The 18,936-nt window shown below is 44.6% G+C and overlaps 2 non-coding genes and 1 pseudogene across 2 annotated transcripts; all 3 read left to right on the forward strand.

Annotated features, from left to right (window-relative positions):
* Positions 1-866: 866 nt before the first annotated feature.
* LOC143401009 (Golgi apparatus membrane protein TVP23 homolog B-like) lies at positions 867-1,489 on the forward strand (annotated as a pseudogene).
* Positions 1,490-11,297: 9,808 nt separating this feature from the next.
* Trnai-aau (transfer RNA isoleucine (anticodon AAU)) lies at positions 11,298-11,371 on the forward strand. The gene has a single exon. It is a non-coding gene; the product is annotated as a tRNA-Ile (tRNA).
* A 4,572-nt stretch (positions 11,372-15,943) lies between these two features.
* Positions 15,944-16,025, forward strand: Trnas-gcu (transfer RNA serine (anticodon GCU)). Its single transcript has one exon. It is a non-coding gene; the product is annotated as a tRNA-Ser (tRNA).
* The last annotated feature ends 2,911 nt before the right edge of the window (positions 16,026-18,936 follow it).

Raw genomic sequence — 18,936 nt, forward strand, 5'->3', positions numbered from 1 at the left:
CTCATATATGCTTATAATGAGTACCAGTGATGTGTGCTTGGATTACTAATGAGTACTCAGTATTTTTTCTAATTAAATGTTATAAAATAAGGTACGTGGAATACATTTAGTTATAAGAATTACATCTTTTTACTGCTAATAAAGGAATAACTCCTTACAGGAGAGATGCAGGGCAAAATTGTATGATACATCTTGCAGCAGATAAAAGCATGCAAAATAATCTGCAAGCAAAAGGAGGCAAAGTTCAATAGGAAACACGCACTCTAGAAATTGTATTTTGCATCAAATGTTAGAAACTGATTTATTAACCGAAAAACCTAAAACAAATGTTGTCTTTAGATAAATTGCTCCTTTACTTTAGTTTTCAACATTAACAAAATAGACACTTCAAAATATGTAACTGCTTTTAAGAAAATGGTTCTGAGACAGAGAATAGTAACATCCTTAACAACAGGAACCTAGAAGCCAGAATGCAAAGCTCCTTATCCTTGGCTACCTTTTGCCCAAATGGCCATGGCCAAACCAGGGAGGGAGTCTTCTTTGTTCTTGGAAGTCCTCAGCAGAACTCACAGCTCCATTGTTTCAAGACTGGCTAAATGCTAGGCTTCAGCACTGCTCCATCAGGATGACGTGGAATACAGCCTTCATTTTCGATTTTGGAATCCCAGAGAAAGCACAAAGACTTTGTCATTAAGAAACTGGGCTTTTTTTCCTCAGCCTGTCATGCAGGCAAGGAGGTGACACGGGAGTGGCCTCCGGGCACCTCTTCAGCCCGCTTGTGGCCTGCCCTGTAGCAGGCGTGCCCTGAGATCCTGTAGGAATAGGAAACACCGACAGAGCCTTGCTTTCAGGTAGCTGTTACCACAATGACCTTGATGGACAGCAATGATTCCACTGAAGATGTTTCATTGTTTGATGCAGAAGAAGAGACAACTAATAGACCAAGAAAATCCAAAATCCGACATCCAGTGGCATCATTTTTTCATTTGTTCTTCTGAATCAGTGCCATTATAGTCTATCTTCTCTGTGAATTGCTTAGCAGCAGCTTTATTGTCTGTATGGTGACAATTATCTTCTTGTTGTCATGTGACTTTTGGGCAGTGAAGAATGTCACAGGTCTTCGGTGGTGGAATAGACAGGCCTTCGGTGGTGGAATCGTATTGATGAGGATGGAAAGAGTCATTGGGTGTTTGAGTCCAGGAAAGCATCTCCTCAGGAGAATAAAACTGTTTCAGAAGCTGAATCAAGAATCTTTTGGTTAGGACTAATTGCCTGTCCAGTGCTGTGGGTGGTATTTGCCTTTAGTGCTCTCTTCTCCTTCAGAGTAAAATGGTTGGCATGGTTATCATGGCTGTGGTGCTACAGGGTGCCAACCTGTGTGGTTACATTAGGTGCAAGTGGGCAGCCGGAAGAATTTAACCAGCATGGCTGCCTGTATCTTGGAAAGCAGTATTTAAAACGAAACACCGGAAATGAACAGACTTCTTGAATAGAGAGAAAATTATATTTTCTGTATTATTGGGGAATGGGCAAAGAGATATTTGATTATGAACTGTTTAGAGCTCAGTCCAATTGCAAAGAGGAGCATTGGGTCTTTTTTTTTTTTTTTTTTTTTTTTTGTTGTTGTTTTGTTTTGTTTTCACTTACGAAGTTACCATGAAAACTGTTTTCTTTTTTTAAACAAAGTTTTTATTTTCTTTTTCTAGTAGTTGAGGCTGGGAAGTATGATATCATTAAGAACATTGTCAGAATTTATTTTATGGTGTACATATGTATGCATATAGTAATGTATCTGTATATCCCAAATTAATGTGTTTACATATGTTACAGAGATATTTGCATTTTGATCCATAGAATAAGGGATAATCTTAGTCTGTCTCAAAGGTATGTGTGTTTACATACTATTTCTGTAGGTTATTTTCAGAAATAAATTGATTCCATGATTAAGAGTAAACACTTGGCTTGTGTATGAGTTAAAATGTTAGAAAAAATTGTTGATTTTAAATATATACTTCATGTTGAAACTGCTTACCTTAGACATACACAAGTGAAAAACAAATTCAGGCTGGTAGTGTTAACTAGTGTCTAAAATTTTCTTTTATTTTTATACTTAAGGCCCTAAATAATAAATGGAATCTTTATAGTTTATGTTTAAGGGACACCCAGGGATTGCTGCTGTTCTATTTATTTCATGGAAAGGGCAGTCAGATTTTATTTTGGAACTTCCTGGAAACTCTGAAATGGTCTCTGGACTAAAAAAAATCTTTTAGCACTAAATGAATATTATTCTTATGTCATAGTAAGAATAATCATTTAAATATACTTGGCATAATAAATGCCTAAAGAAATTTTATGAATATTTTTTCTTGCTATAATGGGCATATTGTAAATCATACATTTGTATTAATAACAAGGCAATATATTTAACTGTAAACTAAACCAATCTAAAAAATTATTGTAGACAGTTGTAAATTCTGTTGTAGGTACTAGAAACTTTGTTGGGGTCTTTTAATCAGCAGATTATGTTGTGATTGTATTTGTACATTGTTAAAATATTTTTAAAGATGTTTTAGTTGAATAAATGTGTATTGGAGTGATAGCTTGGAAGGTGCACAACTTTATATTTGTATAAAACTATTGTTTACAAAGCAAAAAAAAAAAAAAAGAAATTGGGATTTTTTTTCTTGGTGTGGGGGTTGAACTCAAGGCCTTGTTCATGCAAGGTAAGCACTCTACCAACTGAGCTATGTCCCCAGCTCAAAACGTTTACATTTCTTGATGAAGTAAAAAATGTTGGAAAAGCTGATGTCTGGGCTAGGCTTCCAATCCAAGGACCTGGGTAAGTCCGGACCGAGCTGATCACCACACTAGGGAAACTTCCTGTGGGTTCTCCAGTCCACACCAGAAGGGAAGGGTGACTCTTTGGGTACCCTCAAACCTAATGATTTGTTTTTACTTTTAGTATTCTTTATCCATGGCACACTTCCTTCCTTCATACTTTCTATTTGTTAAAATTCATAGAAGTTCCATGACTCACAAAGAGAGTCCAGATCCCTTTCCAAATGCCAGACAGCGTATTTTCAGGCTCCCATGGGATTTGATTTCAAAAGCCTTCAATAATTTGCTGTGACTTTGGCTTCCGTCTCTCTTCCTGAGTCCTGGAGACCACCAGAACTCCCACGAGGGGCACAGCCTGCAGGTGGTGGAGCAGAGTGTTATGGGTGGGTTTTGTCCAATTGACTGTCAGAGGAGGATGGCAGGGGGTGATGCTTGATGATCTATGTGTCTAGACTCTATGCTGAGTCTAGATGACATCAGACATTTTATTCTGTCATTCTCTTATTCTGGTGAAATAAAAAAAAAAAAAGTGGACATAAAATCTAAACCATTATATTTAAATAGGTTTTATTGATTTTGTACCTGTGAGATGGTCAATAATGTCTTTCAAATGGGAAGTTGCCAAACTCATCCTTCTGGAACATAGGTTTCCAAAATTCTGATTTTTGTTTGATAACTTGAGTTTTAACATTGGCAATCATTACAGTCACTTTGACAAGCACCCAAGTGTGAATGTTGGGCATTCTCTCAAGTAAAAATGACATCCTATCAAAGCTAGTTCAGCTCACCATGCAAATACTCAAGTGATTTCCCTCAAGGCGATCACTCTACAGAATGCAGTAGACTTGCTTCATGCATATGATCATAGCATTACTAAGACTCTTTAAAGATGAGTAGGGCCTGTCTGGTATGATGCATATCATATGCAAGCACTATTCAAAGGTTTCTTACAAGTAGGGAATCCAAAGCATGAAGAAGTTAAGTAACTTGCTTAAAGCCACAAAGCAAATAAAAAAACAAAGCCAATAATACATCATATCAAAGATGTCTGACTTCAGAGTTGGGGCAGTTAGATGACATCCTATTTGCCTCTCAATCTTTCTTTAGTTTGAGTGCTGGGAAGTGAACTTGAGGCCTTGGGTATGACCAGAGAAGTATTCTATCTCCAGGCTGCATGCCCAGCCTGTCTTTCCAGTCTTCAGGACCACACTCCAAGGAGGATTTTTACAGTTTTTTCAAGTCAAGTTGTCAAAGCCTCAGTTTTGATTTTATAATTTACATGATTTTATAATTTTTAATATATAGTTTTTAAGTTTCTTGACCAAATATGACTTTAAAGACATGTACATTTCTATTTTACCTTTCTTGGCATAATTTTCATCTACCACTTAGAAAGGATTCTGCCCCTTTTTTTGACAGGGTGAAAGATTACGGTCTGCTTAAAAATGTATTCTAGTAATAAAATAAACTCCATGTTTGTATAAATATGTCAAAATAGACTCTACTGTTATTCATAACAAAAAATTTTTTAAGAATAATAAAAAATGTGTTCTGTTTTACTCAGGTTATTTTTCTTAGGTAAAATCTAAAATCATATTGATATTAAATACTGATCCACTCACATCACTCATCTCCAAAGTCAATGTGTAAAGAAAACAAAATTCATGTGGAAATATGAGAAGCTGAACCACTGCAAACTGACATTTAAAAACAGTCTATAAAACAATATTTCGCAAAGACAGTGCGAAACTGTGGCAGGCGGAACAATCTTTGCATACTACGGGGGCGTCAGAGAGAAGACCGCTCCTTGTGGTCACCGCAAGATCCTGAGCCAACGCGAACCTGTGGTCGCAAGGGTGTCGTGGTTCCCAGACACCACAGCTGGAGCTCTCGTTCCTGCAGGGACAGGGCCCGCCGCGGCCCCCACCAGCCTTCGCTCCGACTCGTCCCTAACCTGTCACTTGTCACCTCGTGTCCGCCTCCACCTCCGCGGAGCCGGGCTCCTCCAGCTCCCGGCGCAGAGGAGTGCGGGAGGGCTCGGTCACCTGGCTCCGGTCGCCTCGGAGTCAACCTCGGTGTCTTTCCCTTGAGTGCAGCCACAGCGAGTCCCCCGAGGTGGCCTCCGAGCGCCGCCTGGCACCGAGCGGGCCATCTCGGGGATCCGGGTACCAGGTCGGGTTATTTTCCTGGGATCATTTTTGGTCTTCAAGAGAGGGATCGCAGGCTTTCCTTTTGTGGTCAGAGAAGCCCCCACAGGACTAGATCAGGCTCCTCCTCCCCCTCCTCCCCCTCCTCCCCCTCCTCCCCTCCTCCTCCTCCTCCCCCTCCTCCTCCCCCTCCCCCCTCCTCCCCTCCTCCTCCTCCTCCTCCTCCCCCTCCTCCCCTCCTCCTCCTCCCCCTCCTCCCCCTCCTCCCCTCCTCCTCCTCCCCCTCCTCCCCCTCCTCCCCCTCCTTCCCTTCCCCCTCCTCCTCCTCCCCCTCTTCCTCCCCCTCCTCCCCCTCCTCCTCCTCCTCTTCCCCCTTCTCCTCCCCCTCCTCCTCCTCTTCCCCCTCCTCCTCCCCCTCCTCCTCCTCCCCCTCCTCCCTCTCCTCCCCCTCCTTCCCTTCCCCCTCCTCCCCCTCCTCCCCCTCCTCTTCCCCCTCTTCCTCCCCCTCCTCCTCCCCCTCCTCCCTCTCCTCCCCCTCCTTCCCTTCCCCCTTCTCCCTCCTCCCCCTCCTCCTCCTCTTCCCCCTCTTCCTCCCCCTCCTCCTCCTCCCCCTCCTCCCTCTCCTCCTCCTCCTCCTCCCCCTCCTTCCCTTCCACCTCCTCCCCTCCTCCCCCTCCTCCTCCTCCTCTTCCCCCTCTTCCTCCCCCTCCTCCTCCCCCTCCTCCCTCTCCTCCCCCTCCTCCCTCTCCTTCCCTTCCCCCTCCTCCCCCTCCTCCTCCTCCTCCTCCTCCCCCTCCTCCTCCTCCTCCCCTTCCCCCTCCTCCTACTCCCCCTCCTCCACCACCTTTTCTTCTTGTCTTTACCCTTCCCCTTCTGCTTCTTTTTGATCTTCTCTGCTGGGAAACCTAAAATTCTCTGTTTTGGGAAGGGAGATTTCCCCCAGGATGTAGTATTTTCTCAGTGAGACTTATGGACTTCCACATGATTGAGGAGTGGAAAGCCGCAATAACCTTGATTGTTTCCTGGAAGAGAAGATCAGTTCGACTTACCAACTGGGCGGTCGGGGAAAATGCCAAGGTCTTTGGCATCCACGACCCCAGCATCTCCCAGCAGAAATGTGCACCAGGGCCAACAGGTGTGCACCGCCAAGAGTCAAGACCCTTCACCAACTGCTCACGCTGTCTGGAGTGTCCACTATGGTATAAGAGCAAAACTTAAAAGACTAGAATGACCCTGTCCTCAGCCGGTCTTACCGGTCTGGAGCTGGCAATTTGGCTCCATGAATGGAGAGCCTAGTGGAGGACTGGAAGCCACGCAAGGGCCCAGTAACTGTGGAACTGTCTGGCCATTGCACGAAGTAAGGAGATATTTTAAAAATACAAATCTTTCCATGGGTTCCCATTATTGTTAGGACTCATTCAAAAATATTAACCTTGGCCTAAAATAGGTATCATGCTTTTTTGTTGAGACCTGATATAGATCAATTAATACCAGTTAACTACTTTCAGTACCCCACTGTCTTTACCATAAATTTATTCTGATTTAGATATTGTATTCCTCTAGAAGATCCTGAATCATGCACCTGCTCTCCCCTGCCCTGATCTCCTTCTACTTTGCAAAGCAGCTCCACCCAGGAAGCTCAGTCTGACTACCCAGACACACAGGCTTGTCTTAGCTTCTCTCCACCCAGGTGTTTATGGCCAAGTTTTATCTGAGATGTACAAAAGAAAGGCACTGCTGTTCCTTCTCCCAACTCTCCACTTAGCCCCTTCCTTTTCCCATCTGATTTTACCACACCTCTCTTTGCCATACATCATTAACTGCACCCCAAATCTCACCTACCCCCAGAGAAAGTGAGATTGCAGAATCAAACGTGTTCTTAATGTGAATAAACTCCACATGTTCACCAATTATTTAGTTTAGTTTCAGAGAAGTAGGAAATTAGGGAAGAGGGAGGAATTGGAATGTGGCCAAGATCCTATGTTATTGTCCTAAATATGTGTAATTAAAACAAGCTATTGAGAGGCTAACACAGGAGGCTCACAAGTTTAAAGACAGCCTTAGCAAATTAGCCAGACCTAAGCACCTTAGTGAGACTCTGTCTAAAAAAACAAAAGGGCTGGGGATGTAGATCAGTGGTAAAGCCCCCTGGGTTCAGGAGAAAAGAAAAACAAATGCAAATACAAACAAACAAACAAACAAAACCCCAGGTGTACAAAAAGGATAAAGGGCTCAGGTCTTTGAGGGCGGTGAGGTAAGGTCTATCAAAATTGCCTGTGAACATATTTTTTGATGTGGTTCTTCTACATGTGTGTAAGTCATGGTGGCACACATGAGATTCAGTGACCGCCCACAGCTATAAACAGTGTGTGCAACAACAACAGGAGGAAAACTCCAGTACCAACGCTGGTACAGAGCATGTAATTGAATACGAGGCATATTTACAAGATAATGAAGAACATTTTTCTGTTTCAGATATGGGAAGATGGAAAAATTACATTCCGTATAAAAAAAATTAAAAGCAAAGGATGGAATGTGAATCAATTGCCACTATCTGTGACAGAAAAAAAGAAAGAAAGTATATTTGCAGAACTTTGGTTGCTCATTTAAAAATCTCTGGAATGAGAAACAAATCACTACAAACAATGGTGACATTTTGGGGAGAAGGAGACTGGGTGCCTCTAGAGCCGCAGTTCTGGAGCTAGTCAGACCTTCGATGGGGAAAGGAGGCAGCAGGTAGATGGGGAGGCTTCCAGGTGTGGCTCAGGAGACTGGGCATCAGAAAGCTGGGAGACCCGGGACCACCAGGAACCTGACGGATCAGAAGATCCTTCAGGCAAACAACTGCATTCCCTTAGTGGCGGCTTTTAGGAGGCCAGTGGCTGACAGGTCTGATTCATCTGGCACAGGTGCTGATGAGCAGGCGTTTGCAGAGCAGTGAACGTAAATATTTCCATGTATTCTTTTTTTTTTTTCCTGATCAAAGAGCTCATCTGGAAATGGAAACAAGTGTAGAGAAATGTGAAAACTTTGGTAACTTTGATTTTAAGACGATTTACAGGACAGAAATAAATTCCATTTTAGTTCTATGAAACCTACAAAGTAACTCAGCATTAACAGCTGGAATGAAGACATTAACTGAGTACTTTGCGGGAGTACTAAAACTAGCTAAAACTACATTCATAAACGTTCCTTCCTGGGCCTGAAGCTTATTGTATTCTTAGTACTTTGATGTATCTTCTCTTCTTTCTTCCTAATTTTTAATTAACATTTTACTAGAAAAATTTTTGAACACACTAAGACTTTTTTTTTTAAAAAAAAATGCATGTACTTAAGACCTGTTTCACATTCTGGCCAGTTGTTTTCTGAGTATCAATCACACCCCCTTTGCCAATATAGAAAGAAGGGAGGTGCCCTGGGGTGGGGAAGGAAAGGAAATATCACCTTGCCTGTCTCAAAAAACAAAATCCATCCAGCAGCAGATTCAGGTACAATGTTTTAGTTGGTCTGTATCCTCTTTCCGAGTAGGATAAACAGGGAGGAAAAATAAAAAGATATTTTCTTTTCTATTATTTAGCCTTTGCAGGACAGCAGATTTGTTTTCTTTTCAGAAACAAAGTAAGTGTGTGACAAAGACTGTGTTTTCCAATCCTGTTTCATCATTTTCATTCTAATTTTAGACAATTGTGTGCATGTTCACCCTTTTTCTCTGACCCCTGTGTGGCCAGGAACTATGTATCTCTTACTATTTTATTTCTTATATTCACAATGCCTAGAATACCTTGGTGGTCAATACATAATCTATTTACTAAATCTATAAATATCACAATTGTTCCATTAGTGGCATACTGGGAAGAACTGAATCAAGGACAATTTTCTGGACAAAAATTTAAACTAAGTTTTCCTTACTGTGGTTGGCTTCATTAAATTTTAGTGCCCAAGTTTCTTTCTTTCTCATGTGCTGCGCCCCTCCCCTGACTCAGGCAATGGCAAGGCCCTACTGAGGTGGATGGCGCCAGGCGTCCATCCTCTGGAGGAGCGCAGTCTGTTTCTGGGAATGGGCTGATTTGTTTTTGTATTCCTTTAGTAAGTATACTTGTGACTTCTCATATGACCATTAAGTATGAAGGAAAAAACATGACTTTCCCAATTAATACAACTACTTCTAAAGAATAGATCTGTTTGCTCTAAATGCAATGATTCAGCTGTGGAGCGTAAATTGATAATGTCTAATGAAAAACTCCCTGTATTCCTGTCAAGGAAGTTTTTGAGAAATTAAATTAAAATCTAGAGAAGAAAAATTAATGTTAAGAAGACAGATTAGTGCTTAGTACTGGGCAACTTGTTCTTGTTCCTGTGCACAATGGTTTGTGCTCTTACTCTTGTTTGATTAAAATTAATAACAAGTTAACCACTTGCCATAACCATGGCACCGGTTCCAGTCAGTAAGTCAAGAAAGAATAGTCAAGGTATAGGCCAATAGTTTGGGACTTGGTAACTATTATTAAAAGTTAACTAAACAGAAACAGCTCAAAGCAAAACGCGAACTGAAAGTACAAATGCTTGCTTATGCATAAGCCAAGATACATTCTTCTATTCCAATTGTAGCTAGGTAATATTTTGTTTCTTTGAATACGGTACTTTGATGTATTTTCTGTGAGCCTGCCAAAATGAAAAGTATATATAATCAACTTCACAAGTAAAGATTGGGATCAACACCTGCACTTTGGTGTCTGTGTTGTTTCTCCACCCCTCTTTCGCCGACTCCTGAGACGCCCTGTTGGAGCTGGTCTCCGACACTCATGTAGTAATATTTCAATCACATAACAAAGGTAGATAACTTGATTTGGAAACTTTGATTTGCCCCAAATTGTATTAAGCTCAATCATTTATCCCACAAACATATATTAAGTGCCTATTTATAGCTGGCATTATGTCACCATAGGACCTCTCCTGGCCCACGGAGGGTAGAGGTTTGTTAGTAACTAGACATTAAAAATAATTACAAGGCATTGTGAGATATAAAATATTTCTATAAAATCTGATATGTGATACATAGAAGAGACATTTGAGTTATATTTGAGTCATTAGAGGAAACCATTAGATGAAGAGATAGAAATGGAGCTATAGAGGAGGAACACTTCTAGGAAAGATAGTAATACCCAGAATCTGGAATAGTTAGGGAATTGCAAGTAGTTAATTGTGACTGAAAAAAAGACACCTGGAGACACCTGGAGGGACTGCAGTTGCCTGTGGGCTGCCAAGGCTAAATTTCACCTGGAATGCTAGATTCAAGAAGGGTGTGTGACCATAGGGTAGAGTGACAATGACTGGGGAAGCTATGGATGTAAGAGTGGTGAGAAGATATATGGATGAGGGCTGAGTAACTGGGTCAAACTTTCTTCAGGAAGATGAACTTAAAGTTGTAGGTGGTAGGTTAGGAAACAAAGTGCTGAGAGAATCACTATGTTTCATGGGAAGAGATGGATGTGTATGTGTGTGTGTTGGCAAACACACTTGGACCAGAATTGGAACTGTGTTGGTGTCTCTGCATTTGTTTGAGATGTCTGATGTCTTGGAGTCATGGCTGGAAACACTGATTCCATTCCAAGAGAAGAAGAGTTCAGGTACAATTGAAGCATGAGCTAAGAAAGCTCATGGGGAGAAGGGAAAAATTCAACTACCAGTAAAACCATCAGGGAAAATCATCACAGACTACAAAGGACTCTGAGCGCCAGAAATCTTGACAGTAATTGTAAAGTTGGAAAACTGCCCTTAACTAAGGGATTTACAGGGGGAATGGGTCCAGGTGGATCTAAGGCTAATGACTACTTAGCAAACCATTAAAAATAAATAAAAATAAAAAAAGATTTTCACTCTTATCCAAAATGTGGGCTTTATCTCTAAAATATGACCCATCATGACCATGCCAAAGCTCTACCATTTTATTCACAATTAAATTCTATCCTGCAATCTTAGATTAATTTCTTTCAACATACACATATGCCTCTTGGAACAATCTAGACTGTTGCTATGGTTTGGATGTGAGGTATCCCTCAAAAGCTCAGGTATTTCCATATATTCTTGAGCCATTGAAGGAAGCTTGAAAAGTTTAAGTCTAGGAGTATGGCTTTAAAAAGCAATGTGTTTTTTTGTTGTTTTGTTTTGTTGTTATTTTGCTTTAGAGAAAACTCTGTCATCTTTTTATCAAAAGTCGAAATACGCAAAGACATCCTTCCCAGTCCGACAATGTTACTGAAGAGAACACCTCAGGGGATCAGGAAAAGGCTTCTTTTCCCCTTCCCTCACAGCGGCCGGTTAGCTCAGTTGGTTAGAGCGTGGTGCTAATAACGCCAAGGTCGCGGGTTCGATTCCCATACGGGCCAGCTCTTCTTCTTCCCACTGAAACAAGGCCAGCTCTTCTTCTTCTTCTTCCCACTGAAACAAGGAAGAGTTCACATCTCTCAGGAGCTCCAAGTCCACCCACCGCGCACACTTACCTGAGCTCAGGATCTCCAGCCCCCGTTTCCCCAGGGCTCCTACAGTTTGCCCCAGAAGCAGAGGGCTCGCAGCCCCACGATGGGAGACCGGGAAAGCTTGCTGGCGCTTCTTAGGTGTGATTTTATTGTCCTCCCGAAGGGTCCGAAACCAACCCCCTCTCTCAGACGGTCAAACCACAAGGTGAAGACTGCACGTGCCAACAGGCTGGCCCCTCGCCGCCCCTGAACCCCTCTGGGATCTCACCGACGGCAGGACTGCCCGTGGGCCGCGGAGCTGCGAGCCTGAACGTTCCCCTCGGATCTCACCGACGGCCAGGACTGCCCATCGCGGAGCTGCGAGCCTGAACGTTCCCCTCGGATCTCACCGACGGCAGGACTGCCCGTGGGCCGCGGAGCTGCGAGCCTGATCCCCCTTCGGATCTCACCGACGGCCAGGACGGACGGTGGCGGACCTGCGAGCCCCAGCGGGCTCCGACGCCTGAGACTACTGGACTACCGGAGGGGGTGGGGGCTGCATTCCGCGGCTCCCACCCAGGAGCCCAGCCTCTCGCGGACCCGCATCTAAAAGAGACCGAGACTAAGGCTGCGGGCAGGGTTCTGCGCCCGCGGCCTCTCGGGGGTCCAGCCACCCTACGTCCCAAGCACCGGCGCCCGAGACGCCCCAGCCAGGCTCCCAGGCTCCCCAGGCCACGTGTACATAGGATCTCCCCCCAAAACCAACAGGGATGAGGGTGCAGCGGTCATGGCAAGTGGTCCAGCTGCAGGCGCTGGGGTCGGAGAGGGCCGGTTCAGACGGGGGCACCTGAACCAGAACTTAAGGGCTGGCTTGGGAGGGCAGACCTCAGGGTTTGGGGCTGGAGTGTATCCCTGTGAAACTTCCTTATGAGAGAGAAAATAGAAACCATCTGAACAGCCAGCAAATGAGGATCTAAACAGCACGACACAGCCTAGAATCAAGACACCGATGTGTACGGATGTTTGAAATGTGCACAGGACACCTATTTTAAAAACACGCATTAGGGCCATGGGGCTTTGCTGATGTAAAAAACGGTCATAGACATGTAGGCAATTGTTATTCTCCGTAGGCCTACAGCAAGGGTTAAAGGATTTCATCCAAATTCTCTTTGCAGTATTGGAGTGTGTTTGGGGGGAATTCAGATTTCTACAGAAATTATATCCTCTAATAAGCCATTAAGATATTTGGCATTTTAAAATAATAAATAAGATTTAAAATAAATAGAGATCAGTGAGTGAGGATTTGTGCTGCAGCCCGGCTGGCTGGGCAAAATAACGGGGGGTGGGGGGGTGACGAATGACTTGTGTAGGTTGATACAGCAGGAGTGGAAGCCTTTTATTGTAGGACAGGAGTGGTATTTATACATTCCACACAGCTTATCTTAATTAGCATAAACTAGATACACCAGTCAACCAATCAGGAATCTCCACACTTAATGGCTCCCTTTTGTTACTTCACAAACCACTCCCTCTGGCATTTGGCCAGGCACCATGCAGACTTGTTTACAGACTCTAACATTTCTCTGGCAAAATACCAGGTGCCAATCTGACTTGTTTACAGACCTTAAAAGATTTGAGTCCACAGGCTGAAGGCTGAGGTACAGGTTTTACAGAAGAGGAGCAAAGAGACAAAGGCAGGAGCTACACGTATAGCCTCCGTCCTTCGTGGCCTTGTTCAGGTCTGGGGGTGCAGCCTTTGCCCTCAGCCTCAGAGAGACCCTGAGCTTGAGTTCGTTTCAAGAGCAATGGTCCCTGCGTCCTAAGCAGGGGAGCAGCTCTCAGACCCAGACCACAGCCTACATGCAGTGTAAGAAGAAAGGGAAGGCAGAGAGTGAGAGGCATTCAGAGAAGCCGCTGCAGCCACTGTTGACTGCGTGACTAGAGTGGCCACTGGGCATAGATGTAAAGCCCCCCCAGGGTGTTGGGGAGCATCAAACCCTCAGTCTGAGGGGCATTGTCAACCAGACTTATTTACTGTGCGCTCCTGAATAAGTTTCTAAAAACTGTAAGTTAGTTTTATTTTAAAATGTGTACTAGAGGTTTCTGTTGTATGATTATTTTACTATTTAATCAGGAAAATTTGGCAATTACTAATATTTGTATTCCTCAAGGTTGACCCCAAGAGCCTGAGGCAGCGTAGCCCTCCACCTCCCACAAAGCCTGGTTCCCAGCTGCATGTCTGGCTTCAGACCCTAATCTGGGCTCGCACCGGCTCTGAGTACCGTGGCTTGTGGGCTTGGTCACTGCAACTCCTGGGCTCACTCAGGAGACAGGGCCGCAGCTCAAAGGCCACCGCGGGTTCTTCTCATGACTCTTAGTGAAGTCTGCTCAGTCATGGTCCTGAGTGCCCATCCATAACGAGAACAAGATTTTGAGAAAAAGGAAAAGGAAGTTTTATTGCTTTACGCTGTGATTCTGGTGGTCAAGAGTAACAGAGGTGGTTCCAAAGGCTGCAGTCCAGCTGTGTCCTGTCAGGAGTCACCATTCACTGTGGCTTTCCCAGAGAGCCCCTTCCTAGGTCCTCTGAGGCCACCCTGAAGTCTGAATTACTGGTTCCTGTGATGTGTGCTCAAGGAAAAGGGACTGGCCTGGGATGGGAAGACGCATAATCGTCCTTCCCCAAGGATAGAGAGGGGAAGAGGGAGAGAGAGAAGGGGACAGGAGGATGGCGATTTTAAATAAGCCACGGAGGCAGAGCAGCAAGGGTCATGTTCAAATCATGAAGTGGACCCCGTTACAATTTCATTCTGGCTTTGAAGTCAAATGTGTAAAAAGCATGCTCCCGGGACATCAGGGATCAGGGATCACTCATTGTTTAGGCTGCTTGGTGTCCACTCAGTGTTGATTAGGCCCTCTGTTTAGAAAACATGAGTATCCGGGATGTTCCAACAGGACCAAGGCCCTGGTCACTCTCTGAACCTAGGTGGGAAGCAGCGAGAGCGAGACCAGCGACTCCTGGGTTCCTTAGCTCTTGGTGTTCTGGGTTCCCTGGAGCCAAACTGTCCTGTGGATATGGTCAGCCCAGGCCGGCTCCTGGGGAGAGCCAGAGCTCGGACCCTCTTAGACCAAGGGGGAAAGCTCAGTCTCCCGTAAAGGGATGCTGCGGGCGAGCTTTGCAGAGAAGCGGGATGAGAGGCGGAAAGGCGGCGGAGGCCGGCAGGAGAGACTCGGAGGCCGGCAGGAGAGACTCGGAGGCCAGGCGCCCAGGAGGGAAGGCGCCCGGCGCCCTGCAGCTCGGCGGGCGCAGGAGGTGGACCAGCCGTCCGCACCGGCTCCGGGGTCCGGGCCCCTCGGCTTCCAGCTGCCCGCACCCGTTCGCTCCACTTATGCAGCCGCCTCCGGTGACACAGAAGGACGGCGGGAAGTGCCACGGGCCCTCGACACAGCCGTCTCACTTTCAAAAAAGGAAGCGTACGTGTGTGATTAGAAAATCAGTGGCGTGGGTTTTTACGCTTCTGTTATTTGACAGAAGTCAAAGAAAATTCTTTGACTTCTGTCAAGTAACACGGATGTCCTTATTTTATAAACTGTATGTCGTCGCAAATCTGCCATCACTTTTGTTCATGGCTATTATTTATTAATTAAAGTTATATATTGTTAATTAAAATGACTTTGTAGTTAAATGTGTAAAAAGCATGCTCTTAAAAACATCGGAGGTTCTACCTTACTAACAAGAATAGATTCTGCAAGCTCCGAACCATAAATCGGATATTTTGCTGTTAATTCCCACTGAAATCTCACTCCAGCAATGAATTTTCATCCAGACACACGGATTGTTGGGGGAAATACTTTCATCTTTCATTAAAAGATGCATTTCCTACGCAATTCTACTTTTCATATATAATAAATCATTTATTAAAATGCTTTCTCTGTGCCCTTTACTGTGTGCTAACATTACACTAAAAGTAATTCAAGGCATTAGAAAAATGCTTAAAAGTGAGATTTTTGGTCCCTGGAAATAAGTAAAAATCAGATTCTATTCATAGAAGCAGTGTGGCAGATAGGGTCTTTGACATGTAAAAATACATAATATTGGGATGAAATTCTGTGGCAGATATAGAATGGAAATTCGTTTCCAAGAGGGAAAGGATTCTTGCAAAAATTTTCAACTGTATTCAGCTCCGTAAGAAGGCTGCCAGGTCTGATAAGGTCTGAACTTACCGACGGACGCGGAGGGGAGATCCCAGCACTTTGCAGGCGGAGGTAGAAGGAAAACGTGGATCCTGCGGGCAGCAGAAAGATGCTCGCTGTCGCTGGAGAGCAACTGCGGGCGTCGAGAAACGTTGACAGTAGGGCACTGGGGTGGCATCATTGAAATGGGAGAAGCCCTGGGGAGGAGGAAGGAAAGAACCTGTGAGGAGGAGTCTCAGGCGACGATATGCAGAGCACTGGGCTCAAAGTGCAGGCCTGAAAAGAGAGTCCACAGACGGGGGAGGTGAGCAGGACGAGGTGGCCGAGTGGTTAAGGCGATGGACTGCTAATCCATTGTGCTCTGCACGCGTGGGTTCGAGTCCCACCCTCGTCGGGTCTGGCTGCAGTTTTCTTCTGTTCCATTATGCTTCCAAGTTGGGCAGGAGCAGATCAAGATTTGCACCCTTCTTACTGTCCTAGCGAAGTGCTTTGAGATCTCCAGTCCAAATGTGATCCAAGTATTGGAGATCAACAGAGGGAACAATAGGGATCAGGAATCACTCAATGTTTAAGCTACTTGATGACCACTGGAGTGTTCATTATACCATGCTGTTACTTTTTGGTTTTAAAGTACTTTCAAACATGGGAAATGTGTAAAAACAAGCAATGTGGGACCACCATGTGCTTTTTTGGCTTGAATTGGTTTGATTTTGATGCTGGGGATGGAACTCAGTCTGCAGGCAGCTCTGCAAACTCCCCCAATCCCATTTTCCAGAACATTTAAGTGTAAGTTCTAAGTATTGTGGCCCTTTGCTCTTCAAATGTTTAAGAGGGAATTTTCTGAAAGCAAAGACATTCTTATGCAACCACTGTTAATATGGTGTGTGTGGTAGTTTAAAAAATATTTTGCCTGTATTCCACTTCTATCAGTTGATCTGTAATGCGCTTTACAGCACCCCCACTTTAGTGCAGGATTGAGTTAGGATCAGGTAACCTCCACAGCCTTTTAGTGTCCTTTAACCTGTCCACATAAATACCAATGAGTATTTTATGACCCTGACATTTTTGAAGGACACATTTAAAAAATAGAATAAAATTAAAATTGAAATATAAGAAGCCCTGGGGAGGAGGGAGAAAAGAACTTTTATGAAGGGTCTTGCAGGCAACGATATGCAGAGCACTGGGATCAAAATGCAGGCCTGAGAGAAGAATCTACAGATGACAGGAGGTGGCCGAGTGGTTAAGGCGTTGGACTGCTAGTCCCTTGTGCACTACTCATTTGGGGTTTGGGATTTTCTCCTGTTGGACTCATCTATGCAGTACACCATCTAAGCAGCAGGCGTCCCTGGAACACTGTCTGGAGACTGGAGACTTCTGTGTCCATCAGCCTTCGTTACTGGGTTGATTCTGGTTGTGCAGACGGGCTGATATTTTTTCCATTGTGACTAAGGCAACATAAGGGAGACACACTAATGTTGGAAGCCATTCTCACACGTGACTGGGTGACTCCCGGTTAGGGTCTGAGGCGCTCTGGCTGTGTCGGAGCTTTCCCGGCCCTCTCCTGATGAGAGAACCTGTCCTGATGAGAGAACCTGTCCGTGTGGGGGTGTAACTGACCACTGACCCCGGAGGCCCAATCACTGACCCTGACCTTGGAGTGCGGCTCCCCCTTCAACCTTCATTGGATGGAATTATCCCCTGAATTTCTTGCTCCCCAATAAAAGGCTACTCCCTGGCGTGCTCTCCCTCTCTCTCTCCTGCTAGCCCTGAGTAATCCTTGCTGCCCTGCCGGGCGGTTAGAGGAGGGAACCAGAGAGGGGAGCCGTCTCGGACCTGGTCATAGAAAAAAGGTAACTGAGTCTGTGTGTTTATTTCGATCTCGCTAGCTAACTTTTATGCCAAGAACCTCATTAATGAAACCATTGCGCTGGCCGCGTGGTAGACACTAAGACGATGCAAACGGTTTGCTCCCTTGAAAGTTTCCCTTCAGACTTGGCATCTATAAGTCCTACCTGAACCATATTTACTATGATGGTTTCAAACCCATGGTTCTTCAACCCCAGCATTCCCGTCACATTTAGCAGTCTGGACTTCTTTAGCATTCGCTTGTAAGCAAGAGCCCTCTACTAACCTCCATCTATGTGTGTGTTTATTATTAGTGTGAGCTTTGAAATCCTATTTTTTTCAGTGATTTGCAATTCATTGTTGTCTTTAATTACTCAAATTAATTCCACAGTTGGTTGGCCAGAGCCCCTCAGTCTGTGACTATGTCCCGGGCACATTGTGCCCCTGTGATCTTTAGGTGCTCTGAATTTGTGGCATAACAAGCCCCTTTATTCCCCAGAGGGAGACTTTGAGTGAGCAACCATATCCAGGGCCCAGCTAGTTCACTGCTTCTGAGATGTCTTGCTTTTAGGACCCTTTAGCAAAAAAATTCTAGGAAATCCATGTGTGTACAGACACACATACCACACACACACATGTGTACAGACAAGTGTATACACACATGCATATTTTGATAATCATGAGTCACAATATCAGCCAAGAAGTCCTTTCTCCCTCCCCGTGGTGTGTCCCTCTCCTCAATGAGAACACACCAAGTGATATCAACATGCTCACTGTCATACAGCACACCTGAAACCCCTAAAACTCACTGTCATATGGTACACCTGAAACCCCTAAAGCTCACTGGCATACGGCACACCTGAAACACCTAAAGCTCACTGTCATACAGTACACCTGAAACACCTAAAGTACTTTCAAAATCGTTTCACCTGCATGACAACAGGGAAAAAACAACAACTGAAAGAGTTCAAGATTTCTTTGTAATTTTCACCCTGGTCCAGACTCTGTGTTAAAAAAAAAAAAAAACACAGATTGGTTTGGCTCTTTTTGTCCTCCAGTATATTTATTATTCCCTTGAAATCCAGTGAAGCCCAATTATTTTGCTTTGCCTCTAGTTTAAGGGTTTTGTTGTTGTTGTTGTTGTTTTGTGGGTTTGTTTCTGTCCTTCCCATACCAAGATAGATATAATCAGAGCCATCTCTTGCTCCCTGATCGCCCCATAAACGGCCCTTGTAGGTGACTGGCTTTGTTTCTTTCTGATGAGTCCTGGGGAGTGTATCTTCTGCTTCACTCCTTTCTTGTACCCAAGAAGGTGAGATCTACATGTGCTCTGTTGTACTTGGCTTCCTCCCTTGAAACAGTCCCCTGGATGTTGCTGCATGCTGTTGACAGAAGCTTCTCTTCCTGGTTCATTCTGCTCCGCGGTCCTCCACGGGGCACTGTGCAGCCAGTCGCCCACA

The sequence above is a fragment of the Callospermophilus lateralis genome, chromosome 6 (assembly GCF_048772815.1).
Source record: "Callospermophilus lateralis isolate mCalLat2 chromosome 6, mCalLat2.hap1, whole genome shotgun sequence".
Lineage (NCBI taxonomy): Eukaryota > Metazoa > Chordata > Mammalia > Rodentia > Sciuridae > Callospermophilus > Callospermophilus lateralis.